Below are 13,675 nucleotides of genomic sequence, written 5' to 3'. Positions count from 1 at the left end.
AGCAAATGGCTGCAATATAACAAAGAGTGAAAAATTGAAGGGGGTCTGAATACTTTCCGTACCCACTGTAAATAGATAGATAGTTAGATAGATAGATAGATAGATAGATTGAAAACTCTATAGAACAAGTTACTGTTTGGTCTCAGAGTAATAATAATAATTTTAAGCAGTAGATCGGTGTATATTTACACGTGTAAATGGGGCAGACATAAATCTTCCTGTTGCTGAAATCTGAAGTTGAGAGGGTTCACCGCTTCTGTACCTCTAGTGATGTTAATGTCGACACATGTTAAGAGCCTGTTTGATCACACAAATCCATTACGAACAGTCGCCTTTCATAGTATTAGGTGACTGAAGTACAGAGAGGTGAAGATTGACCTGTTTTGCTCTGTTTAATTCCCATGCTGACAGCAGTGTTGTGTCGGTATGACTCAAGTTATGATTCACATTGCATAAAACGTCTCTCTTTTGATGGATCTGCTACAGCTTTGTATCTGAAATGGGTCAGACACCGAGGCGGTAGAAATCTGGGTATGACATGCTTGAGAAAATCAACAAGAGATGTTTTTAAAATCAAAGAGGTTCAAAAGAACTGGAACTATCCCTTTAAAAATTGGTCCTCTTTTGTAAGCCAGACCATCAGCTTATATTTTCATAACACTCCTCTCTTAATTTTCCTCAGAAATACTTTCTGAACTGACAGGCTCAGAACATTGACATTAGTTATGAAAATGAATAGCAGAAGATTTAGCTGTAATGGCTAACTAATCATCTGTCCACCCAGAACCAGAGGGGATTTTTGATGGATAATACACTATTTGACTGAAAGAGAATGATCAATATGTGAGCACTGCTCAACATGGCTAATATTATTAATCGCAGTCTGTGTTGTACCGTCAGTCTGGCTTGAAAATCACCCAGCAAACTCTTTCAAGTAGTTATTTGAGTTTGCAGTGGACTGTGAACAGTGGACTTCTCTCCTCCTGAAACACTGTTGAATTGGCTTTGACTATATTTACTAATAGCCCACACAACCTATGAGATGTCTTCAAGAAAGGAAAATTGTTTCAGGGTGGGGCAAGTTTTACATTTTGATGAAAGATTATGAAAACTAACATTTTACTGTTGAATTGCGTAAGACCAGTAAGACCACAAATGTATTTTAAATACACTACATTACTTACTTACTTAAATACACCATTCAAGTTTAGGGTCAGAGATATATTTTTTAAAGAAATTAACACTTGCTTAAGCAAGAAAGCATTATACCTTTCTAAAGCAGAGGTGTGTGAACTTTTAATATGAAGGGCCAAAAATCAAACTTGACTGAGTAATGCAAAGTAAATGTTGCATTACAGTATATCCAACTGCATTATTCTAAAAGGTATTCTGTTTAAAAAAAAAATGCTAATAATTAACCAAAAATGTAAATTACATTTTTTATTTTTTAAATCAAATTCACTTATATTGTGTTTTTGGAGTAATGATGCTGAAAATTCAGCTTTGCGTCACAGGAATAAACTGCATTTTAAAATATATAAGTGACTTCTTTCAAAAGCAATTTGAAATCTTACCGACTCCATACTTTTTACATTCTGACTTCACACTCACATTAACCCTGACGACCTGGTTTCTTATCTAGAGTATGTGCATTATGTAAATGCTTGAATAATCCATGAATCAATGCAGACATCTTGAAGATGACAGACACACAGCACAGCTTTTGATTTGCTGACCACAGCAACTCGAGTGAGGAGCAGCTGACAGTGAGGATTTTACTGCTGGAACAGAGAAAGAGAAAAATATATAAAAACATCACAATAATCCACAAGTAATCCACGTGACTAATCCATTGATGAGCAAGTGATGGAATGCTAAATTTCTCAAAATCTGATGAAGAAACAAACTCATCTATATCTTGGATGGCCTGAGAGTGAGTAAATTTTCAGCAAATTGTTCATTTTGGATTAACTATGATTTTAATCATGAAATAGCCTTCACATACTTTATATAAATATTTTTATTGAAATATATTTCTTTCTTTTGATTTTGGGGTGAAATATGACCCGGACATGCTTTGATGTTAGATGTTTCTTTAGATGCTGAAGTGAATGTCTTTGTCTTTCTGTTTTGTTGTGTCTAAACGCACACTCGCACACACACACACAAACACACACAGACACACTCCTACATGACTCTGTCACTCATAAACACACTCTGGATCCATGCAGTATTCCAATACAACATCTCTCTTTGGCTCTCACTGTCAGCTCTGATTAAAGAGGCTAATCACTGCGACTCTGAAAATAGAAGGGCATCAGTGCTGTGTGTGGGTATAGAGACGGATGTCCTATAATAATCATCCATCAGAATTTCTCAGCCAACGCAATTATTGCAGAATATCTGCGCCTGTATGTGCGAAAGCGCTTAGATCTCCATTGACTACATCAGTGATTATCAACTGGTGGGTTACGATCAAAAAATGGGTCACAGGTCTTGCAAAATGCAAGTAATATAACTAACCATATAATCATGCACGGTTAGGATAGAAAACACTCCCCAATCAAATTTGGTGCAAATTCATGTCATTTGGTAGAAGCTGTAGTCCAAACAGGGAGAAGCTAAATGGACAGGTTGCATGATGCCCAAAATCTGAAAACGAAACTTTGCAAGGTAAAAGAAAATGCAACCTAGAAAACATTAAATATGAGTTGAGGGTTTCGTATTGTGTTGGGTTACCACATGACATCTAAACATACAGCATAAAGCATATAGTAAATAGCATATAAATGCATGGCATTAAACTGAGGCTGTCCACATGTGCTTAATACTTTTTTATATACTTTATTTTGTATTTTTATTGCATTTATTCAGTTTTGCATAATTTGTTGAACTGATGAAGAAACAATGGAGAAGATAACCATGAAAGTGCATAGTTTCACCTCAAAATCAAAAGAACAAAAAACATTGCATCAAGACAATTAACCTCATCAATCAACCTATGTGCATTGTGATATTATTTTCTTGACAGCAACCCCACCAATTTATATGAGTTTGTTTTAAACAGATTTGGAGAAATTGAGCATTATATTACTTGCTTACCAATGGATCCTCTGCAGTGAATGGGTGCCGTCAGAATGAGAGTCCAAACAGCTGATAAAAACATCACAATAATCCACAAGTAATCCACGTGACTAATCCATTGATGAGCAAGTGATGGAATGCTAAATTTCTCAAAATCTGATGAAGAAACAAACTCATCTATATCTTGGATGGCCTGAGAGTGAGTAAATTTTCAGCAAATTGTTCATTTTGGATTAACTATGATTTTAATCATGAAATAGCCTTCACATACTTTATATAAATATTTTTATTGAAATATATTTCTTTCTTTTGATTTTGGGGTGAAATATGACCCGGACATGCTTTGATGTTAGATGTTTCTTTAGATGCTGAAGTGAATGTCTTTGTCTTTCTGTTTTGTTGTGTCTAAACGCACACTCGCACACACACACACAAACACACACACACACACAGAGGTTTGTTTTTGTGAAAAGTGGGGACATCCCATAGGCGTAATGGTTTTTATACTGTACAGACCGTATATTCTATTGCCCTACACCAACCCTACCCCTAAACCTACCCCTCACAGGAAACTGTCACCTTCTTCTTGTAATACCTATGTCATACCTTTGTCATTATACAAATTTATGTCCTCATTTATCACAAAAACGCGCACACACATCTCACACACACACACACACACACACACACACACACACACACACACACACACACAGCTGAGTTTTATACATGCTCACAAAACAAGAGATCATCAATCAGATATCAAAGATGAGCTTCAAAGCAGCTTCAGATCTGTGATGAACTGTAGTTAAAGTAATGTAAAGACAAGCTCTGGCTGTCGATCGTCCATTGATTGACTGTTCTTACAGTGATCTGTTTCTAATACTGAAAGCTCAGAGGGCGTTGGGACTCCACTGAATTCATTTCATGTGATTTCCAGGCGTTTCAGTAAACTTCATCATTCAAAGATTTACAGCAGAAATTAATGGTGAGTTTCAATACACCTGTGGCAGCATATAATAGGCCATAACTGACAGCTCAATCGGTAAAGTCCACTAGCGTACTAATACTTCTCATTCAAACTGACATAAGTGCCTGTACTTATTGTGATGGACAGTTGCTGATTTCTAATTTCCATTTTCTGTCAGTCATACTGCAATGTTATTCAAATGTATCATTTTTCAAATCAATGACATTTCTCTGTTGATTGGCAGGTTTGAGACATGAGAACATGAGTACAATACCTTCCCTCAGCAGTACTTAATGCCTTTGAGAATAGCACACAGAATTTTTGTTCAAGTAATCCTTTAAAAACATCTGATTAGACGGTAAAAGGGCAAAAATCCAGTTGGCAAATTCCCCGTAATAGTGTTTGAACCCCAATACCTGCCTCAGTTCCTTTGCCAAATACCACATTATCCAACCTCACATGATCTCTCAGCCTTTGAACCAGCTCATTCCTTGGCAAAGCATTTTTTTGATCGCTAAATGGTAAAATATGTTTTATTTAGTATTAATATTGCTTGTCAAATACAGGCATGAACAAATTAAGGATAAAACTATGAATGTTTCTTCCACTTTGGGCACTTTGATTAGTGCTACTTTTCTAATAAGGAGTGTCAGTGAAGTGCAGGCTTGAGATGAAGACATTTGAGACAATTATGGAGAGAAAAAAAAAGAAATCAAGAATTCAAAGTAAAGTCAAAATAAATAGGCCTATTAGCTAATAAATACAGTAGTCAGAGTTAGAAACGTGTGTTTTAAGAGAGTTTATTTTCTTTGAGTTCTGCAGAATAATTGATCAGTTATTGATCGTTGTTGTAAAGATTCAACCATCTGAAGTGCCACCATTTTCCTGTCCCAGGGGCGAATTTATTAGTTTTATTTGTTTGTTACTTAATGTTAATGAGCCGAACCGTAGCCATAAGAAAGCTACGAAGCAACGTCAGCTTAAGTTTATTAATATTCATAAGCAAACCTTCCTCATAGGCGCGTTACGGAGCAAAGGCATGCACTACCTAATTAATATTCATGAGCCGAGCGGTAGCAGCAGCAGTGGTAGGATTCGTCCCGGTGTGAGGCGGTGCTGTCGGCGAGAGCTCAGATGTACTACAGATGCCTTCACAGACCTCAGCAGAGACTTCTGAACATCTCACACACACTGAAATTACCTGACTCGAGAGGTAAGATCATTCTTACGGGTTTCCTTACTAAATATGACCATGTTTACAAGCAGAACTGCGAGTTAAGGTAGCAAGTGAGTTTGACAGAAAGTTGTTTCAGAAGATTTTTCAGCATGACGTCTAATATTTTTGCGTGGTTTTGAAAAATTGGTTTCCATTGGCCATGTCTGTTTTAAGGCTGTTTATTCACTTTACAATTAATGACACTGATTTATTGGAAATATAATTGTTGTGGCGTAAATAGTAATGTAAGCGCAGGCCAGTAGAGGGCTACAGTTATTATAATTCTGGGCTTTGTACTGGATGATTAATATTACCTGTTATGATTTACAAATAGTCTGCCTTTGTTTTGTTTATGCGTAATGAACATTGTATCATGCATATATATATATATATATATTATAGGCTACATCAGAATTCTTAATGATTAAGCTTTGAAGTATGTAGGTGGTTTTAGGATGGTTTGATATGGATTTTTTCATGCTAATTCTCCATGCAGTGGATGGAAACTTCAGTCTTATCAGTATGTCTAGTCAGGAACAGACATTTTCATCTTGCCGGCATGAGCAAGTTTAAATCAGGAGTTTAGGTGATGCAGAGGTTCAGCACTTAGCAAGACTGTTATATGAAACTGCATTTTCTCATACATCTGGACAGACCACCCTCATATTTTCATTAATAACAGCATAACCTCTGGCCTTGTCATAATTACCTCTGCATGTGATTTCTCCTCTGGCTCTCTTCAGCTCTTTGTAAAATTATATGTTAATGTGCATTCCATCAGAATGTGTACAGAAATGACTTGAGGAGCATATTTTACTTTCTTTTTGTGTTTACTATTAAAAAAGGAATTTGTGGCTGGACGTATTTGAATCATTTTTTAAAATAGCAAGTAGATTTTAGTTTGCATTACAGGCTTTTTTTTTATTAGACAGTTTGTATATGCCCATTCTATATTTATTGTCTGTTTTGTACATTTTAAATGCATATTAAGTCAATTCTCAATTCTAATGGTCTCATGGTCAAATCAGGTCTCATGAAGCAAAAAAAAAAAGACACAAATGAGATTATTGTTGACATACAGTAAGAATATACAGCTATAAATTATAATTGGTATTGCCACATTGAGATTGATGACTTTTGATTGCAGACTTTGGTATCTTGGTGAATTTGAGCATAGTTTGAGACATTGTTGAGATCTCTTCTGAAACACTATGGCGACACGTGCAATGTTACTGGGGTGTTTTTCTCAGACAGGAGAACCCGGAGACCAGGAAATCTCCCTTTTCTCATTTAATCTCATTGTTGTGTTGAAGAAACAACTGATGCCACAGATCTTTTTCTTGTTTTTGAAAAAGTAATATTCAGACGAACAAAACACATCTCTTCAAGTGCATGTCAAACTTAGTTACAGACAATGCTTTTCATATGCTAATCAGCAGTCAGGGTTTAAAATGAATATGTCTCTGTCTCATCGGCACTAATTGGCTGTATAATCTGGGTTAGTACAGGGGTTACTGGATAAAGAAATACCCCAGTTACCATATTCCCCAATGGCCACGAGCACCGTTTCAGCAGTTATCAAACATTTAGAAGTGCATTTTAAAAGTCTGTTACATGAATTATTGCTGCGGCAAGAACAAAATCATTAATATTTCATGTAGGGGTGAATGAACAGAACTGACCCAATAGTCATGCTATCGAACGATGACAACAAACCTAAATTCACCTGCTTAAAAAATATCCTTAATGTAGTTAGTTATTGATGTATTTACTAAATGTAGTGAATGTATGCAATTAATGTTTACATTTACATTTATTAATTATAAACATATATTAAGAGGTATTTTTACATTAAATATTAACATTTTACATTAAGTTAACCCTTACGTTTACATGGTCTTTTTGTAAATGATTTTTTAGTGCATATATTCAAATAAAAAAGTCCTAACATTTTTCACATTGAGCATTCTGTTTCACTGGGAAATAGGTTACGTAATGGAAATAAAATCCTAATACATTTGGTTGCTAGTGTGCTTCTTGGTGGTTGTTGTGGAATTTTAGGTGGTTGCTATATTACTAAGCAATAGTTCACCCAAAAAACTCAAATTTACTTATCTAAAATGTTTCTTCATCAGATTTAGGGAAATTTAGCATCACATCATTTACTCACCAGTGGATCCTCTGCAGTGAATGGGTGACAAAACATCATAATAATCCAAAAGTAATCCACACAACTCCAGTCCATCAATTAACATCTTGTAAAATGAAAAGCTGCATGTTTATGAGAAACAAATCCATCAAGTCGTTTTAACTTTAAACCGGCACTTTTGGCCAAAATATGAGTCCATAGGCTAATCTATAATAATGCTCTCTCCAGTGAAAAAGTCCATCCCCTGTTGTCCTTTCACATCTAAATCAACCCACATATTTGTTACATTTAGTGGTCGACCGATATTGGTTTTTTGACTGCCGATGCCGATATCTTGGAAAGCAGGGTGGCCGATGGCCGATATAAAGCCGATATAATTTTATTTATTTTAATTCATATTTACGAAATTGTAAATCATTTGAAAATAGATTAAAAAAATAAATATGTAAAATAAACATACTTATACTTTAAATGAAAAGTATTTTTCACAAATAAATTAATATTTAATAAAAATATAATTAAAAAGGAAGTAAACACTGTAACCAACAGGGCACTCAGTAATCTGGGAAGTTTGTGTGCATTGGGAATCATATTTTTTCAAACAAAGCCAAGGTAACACTCATTTTACATACAGCACACAGTGAAAATGGAACACTGTGTGCTCAGGCGCTGCCGTTCTCAGCGCCGTCAAAATAAAATCTGGTGCGATGTCAGAATAAAAGTCCTGCCTCGAACGCATCGGCCAAACAGAAAAACTTATCGGCCGATGCCGATATTTAAAAAATGCCAAATATCGGCCGATATATCGGTCGACCACTAGATTAGAATTGTTTTGGACTGTTTTTGCTTGTAAACGGTGCTTTATCTACATATTTCTCTCCTGATTCAGATAAGATTACTTTTTCACTGGAGAAAGCAATATTATTGATAGAGGACTCGTAACTGTTTGAAGTGATGTTTGTAATGTTGTAATGTTTGTAATGTTTTTATCAGCTGTTTGGACTCAGCACCCATTCACTGCAGAGCATCCATTGGTGAGCAAGTGATGTAATGCTACATATCTCTCCAAATCTGTTCCAATGAAGAAACAAACTCATCTACTTCTTGGATGGCCCGAGTGTGAGGACAGTTTCAGCAATTTTTCATTTTTGGGTGAACTATTCGTTTAACAGAACAACTCATGAAACTAAGTTTTGGTCTATAAGAGCCATTAAATTTAAAAGTTTACTCAAAAAGGTTTGGTGCTGTCAAGAAAGTGACTCTATGGCTCTAGTAGAGTCTCAGCGATTTTGACAGGTCACCATTGAAATGTGATACCAGAGTAGAGACTTCCCTCTGTCAGCTCAATTAGTCTCCTCGACATAACCCTTCAACCCCATTCTGTCAGCCCTCGCTCTGTTTCTCTCATATCTAGCATCGGTAAGTCACTAGAGTGGAGACAGTGTGCAATTTGAGAAACGCAAACCTTGCAGAGTTGGACAAGGACACGGTGGAAAACTTGCTGTCTGAAAGTGTTTGTAACCTCAAAGTTCTTTCTTTCAGAGAGCCATTCGAACTCAGTGTCTTGATTTAAATCATCATTCAATAGCCGCTGGCCCATTAGTTGTCCTAGACACACTTATTTCATGTGGAATCTATCAGAAATGATCTGAGCTGGGTGCTCAAGACACAAGACTTTTACTGGAGGAAAAACTTTCCTTGTTGAGTCTTTCCTTGAAGTGGATGTTTACTCTTACCTCTTATATATTTATATTAACATTATATACTACAGTTCAAAGATTTGGGGTCCGTGATATTTGTAATGTTTTTACAAGGGGACTTTTCTGCTCACCAAGGCTGCATTTATTTGATCAAAAATACAGTAATATTTTGAAATATTATTATAATTTAAAAGAATTGTTTTCTATTGGAATATATTATAAAATGTAATTTATTCCTGTGATGCAAAGCTGAATTTTCAGCATCATTACTCCAGTCTTCAGTGTCACATGATCCTTCAGAAATCATTCTATGCTGATTTGGCATGTAATGCTTCATTTTTTTTTTATTATTATTCAACTCTCTTGGTCACGTTGAGAAGTATTCATTGGTAAACATTATTCTGAAAAAAAAAAAAAAGTAGTTAAAATTAGTTTGTAATTTCTTTATCTTGCTCAGGTGTCAGCTGATGGGGGAAATCATCACATCAAGAGAACACAGTGTAGATAATGTAGAATATGTTGATTATAATGGGAGTGTCTTGTCGTGCAGAAATGTTCCACATGCATCCAGACATGTAAGAAATGTCTTGATGTTGTAATTCAGACCAAATAAGTCATTTTAGAGATACATGGGCTTGTAGTGATGTGCATTCATATGTCCTACAGTCATACATTTGATAAATATAAAGTTCTTCAGGCATAAATGAAAAATGTCCGATAAAGACTAGAAAGCTTTCCTCAGGGTTCTCAAAGAGCATGTCTGGGGAAGCTGTTTTATCAGAAACATATATTTTCCTTGTAATATGTTTGGTAAAATTGGACTTTTGGGGCTGTCAAGCTTTAAAAAAGCACTATGTAAGTATAAATTCTATTCAGAAACAGCTTAAGTTTCTGTCTTTTTTTCACACAGACAGAGCTATAGAAAGGCTACTGAAGACTGGGAAGAGTATATTATACTATTATGTTATTTAGTTATTATGTTATTGTATATTATGTTATTTTTGCCTTTGTTGGCACAAGACGATATTATTTTTGCTGTGGACACGATCAGGTTTTTTTTATTTACTATGCATTAAAACTTATAAAGGTAATTAATATGCCTCCTACATATGCATATGGAGAATTATGGATGAGTGCCCTGGTAAATATTCATTTAGAACAATGTAGAGATTATGCATGGACTCAAAATAGAATAAAAGATGTGATCTGGGCAATCAGAACATATTATTTATTAAATTGTTCAGCTAGATGTGCAATTATCAAGACGTTTGAGAATACGAAAAAGAAAGAGCTGGAGTGCACTTACATTTGGACAGACCTGACTGAATTTGTTTTTCTCTTGATATTAAAGGGATAGTTCACCCAAAAATGAAAATGTGATGTTTATCTGCTTACTATCAACACACCCATTAACGTAAACTACGCCAGAGCGCGTACACACCTCACGCATCGGATGCCGTGCTCGCGTTCAAAGACAGTTGGACATAGTGGTGTATTAGAGGTAAAAATTTGTCTGTGCATGTTTTTTTTACTCTCATAGATTTTGTTACCATTGCCATGCATTATACGACTGATAGACTGCAACGGTTGGAGTTAAAAATCATCATATGTGTTCTACTGAAGAAACAAAGTCACCTACATCTTGGATGCCCTGGGGGTAAGCAGATAAACATCAAATTTTTTGGGTGAACTATCCCTTTAAAGACATTTTTACTTAAAGTCTTATGCTTAAAATCAATTTTGTAGACATATAAATTGTGCCACATATCAAAAATAAAATGATTGTTTTTTATTAATGGATGAATTGGACTATATTTGTGAGTTTTAATAGAATTATCTCTGCATTGAACAGTTATTTGTGTGTGTGTGTGTAACATTCTAGCAGGTAATTTTATAGTTAATGTTGGGTCTAAGTGAAGCTGCCACAGTAAAGGTCAAGTTCATTGCTGCTTTGAGGTCATGTTAATCAAGTCAGTGAAAATAACACCAAATTAGACCCTGCTCCTCCTAGAAATGGTCATTTTTGTTGATTACAATGGAAATAATTGCAGAAATTCCAATTATTCCATAGAAATTCCATAGTCACATAGGTTTTTAATGACTTTATCATTATTAAATATGGAAAATAGTAATGTTGAATGAATAGATAGTGTCTAATCTGCCTTCTCTCGCTTGCGTTTCCTCCTCACCTGCCTGTCTTCCTTCCAACCAGAAACCTCTTCTTAAACCTCAGCACTCTTTTACGGTTCTCTAAACCACTAGTGGAGCGCTGAACCTCAGGTTAGACCGAAAACATATCACCTTATACTAGCGCCACTGTTCTCCACTTCAGCCTGCGTCGCTTGTGGTCAGGAAGCGGAGAAAAGATAGATGAGGGAAAAACTGGGTGGAGACCCACACCTGTGATGAGGAGCTGGGTTTTCCATATCGGCTGCCTCACGCTGGGATGGTGAATGGATGAATTGGGCTGGAGGAGCCGTGTTAGGGTCTGTTTGTGGAAGCTGATTGTAGTAAAGCACGGAAGCTGTGCAGCGAGACCCGAGGGGCTGGAGGACAACACTGCCAAGCTTGTGTGAAATGGGTCAAGCCAAATGTTTTAAATATTAAAGCAAATATTGCTGTTCCCGAGGCCCGGCCGCACAGTGCTCTGTCAGGCACAAGAGAGCCATTGATGCTTCTGGCCGCGGTGGGGTGTGTTGTGTACCTCCAGACTGGGTTAGTCAAACAAGCAGGTCTTTTTAAAGAGAAATGTGTTTTTATAAGGCACGGTAGCTATCTTTTTTCCTATCTGTTCATCCGTCTGGTTAGCGCAGAGGGTTTGATACTACTGCTTGACAAACCTCTACTAATGGAAACTTAAATGTTAAATGAGAATACTATACTTGGGGGTACCAGCTTGCTGTTTGCACTTTTCATATGAATGTATGTGACTCTTTACATATAAATCATATATATTTTCTGTAAAGTATTTTGTAAACATTTGGTTTTAAAGCTGCTTAAAAAATAAAGTTTTACTTAGTACTTACCAGAGTTATTATAGTTAAAGTTAAATTGTGGTTACTTGAAATAAATGTTAAATGAAATAAAATATAAAGAACTTATTTTATTTCAGCTAGTTGCCAAAATAACATATTTTGTTTTCATTTAGTTTAACTTTAAGTACTAAAATAAATAAACTAAAGCTGAAATAAAAATTAATAAAAAAATGTATATATATATATATATATTATAACTATAACATAAAAAAAACTAATAAAAATGACAAACTTTAAAATAAAGTGAAAGCAGAAAATATAAAAATTTAACTCAAAATATTAATAATAAAATCAATAATATTATCTCGATACTAAAATAATAAAAATGAAAAACTTTAAAATTAAGCAGAAAATATAAAAATAAAATTCAAAACATTAATAAAATCAATAATAGTATCTCGATACTAAGATAACACTGCTACATGATACTTGTTTAGAAGTGAGAAGATATAAATGAGAAGACATTTTTTTTATTTTAGAGCATTATAGGTAATTATTAATGGCGAGTTTGAACAAACCCATACATTTAAAACTTAGCTCTAAATGCTTAACTCATCCTGAATGGATGTACACTTTAAATCATCTGACTTATGGCCCATTCACACCAAGAACGATAACTATAAACACTTTGAAAGTATGGTTGTATTAAAAATAGCACGGTGTGGCCATTTTTAACTCATTCATTCATTTCCAGTTATTTTAGCCACATAAAACCAGTCCATTATGCTGCTTGATAATGGACGCTGTTATCATATTATTTTAATTAATTATCATAATCATAAACACATTAGCAGCCACCTAGAAATATGCTAACAAACATTCAAAACACCTTCTGGCAACCAGCGCAAACATTATATCTGCGTGTGTTGTAGAGCTATAGGTTTAACTCTGAATGTGTTTAGTGCATTCCTTACGGAAATCATCGACTGCTGTCAGAGTGTGAATTGCAGTGAAATATACAACTCTGCGGCCGAGATTCACACTTTTGACGTCGGTATTCCCAAGTTAATTCGCAAGTTGTTTGACATTGTGGTGTGTGATGAGTTTAAAGTGACGAAGCCACACAGATGAGTTATGGCATGTTTTCTAGCAATATAAAATAAGTCTAAATGATTCTAACAAAGGATTTCTTAAAGGGGTCATATGATGCTTGTTGATTTTAGAAAAAAGAGCAGTGCGCTGCGGGTTTTTATGTTGCTAGCCAATCACTGAATCAGCGTAGCACGAGCGCTCTTTGGTTTCATTCGATTGGACAATGGGAAAATATTGTGAATGATGTCGGGCACTTTTCTACAGAGCCCCGCACATGACATGCAAGAAAAAATAAATAAATTGTGCGCACGATTTACTAATTTGTTTCCTCGATGTACTAAAACGTGCACACAATTTACTAATTCGTTGAAGTTCTCTCAATTTATAAATTGTGTGCGCGACTTAGCAAATCGAGGGTACGAATTAGTAAATCGTGCGCACAATTTATAAATCGAGGGAACGAAATAGTAAATCGTGCGCACAATTTAT

At 35.3% G+C, this 13,675-nt stretch overlaps 1 protein-coding gene across 1 annotated transcript in view; it reads left to right on the top strand.

Moving 5' to 3' along the window:
- The first annotated feature begins 5,132 nt into the window (after positions 1-5,132).
- sema5bb (sema domain, seven thrombospondin repeats (type 1 and type 1-like), transmembrane domain (TM) and short cytoplasmic domain, (semaphorin) 5Bb) overlaps positions 5,133-13,675 on the top strand; it is a 63,744-nt gene continuing 55,201 nt past the window's right edge. The window contains exon 1 of the mRNA XM_016483852.1: positions 5,133-5,267. The gene's annotated coding sequence lies outside the window, so the exon portion shown is untranslated. The remainder of the gene's footprint in view (positions 5,268-13,675) is intronic.

The sequence above is a fragment of the Sinocyclocheilus anshuiensis genome, unplaced genomic scaffold (assembly GCF_001515605.1).
Source record: "Sinocyclocheilus anshuiensis isolate Anshui unplaced genomic scaffold, SAMN03320099.WGS_v1.1 scaffold958, whole genome shotgun sequence".
NCBI classification, from domain to species: Eukaryota; Metazoa; Chordata; class Actinopteri; order Cypriniformes; family Cyprinidae; genus Sinocyclocheilus; species Sinocyclocheilus anshuiensis.
Note: the sequence above shows the minus strand (reverse complement) of the source record. Positions and strands in the feature narration are given on the sequence as shown.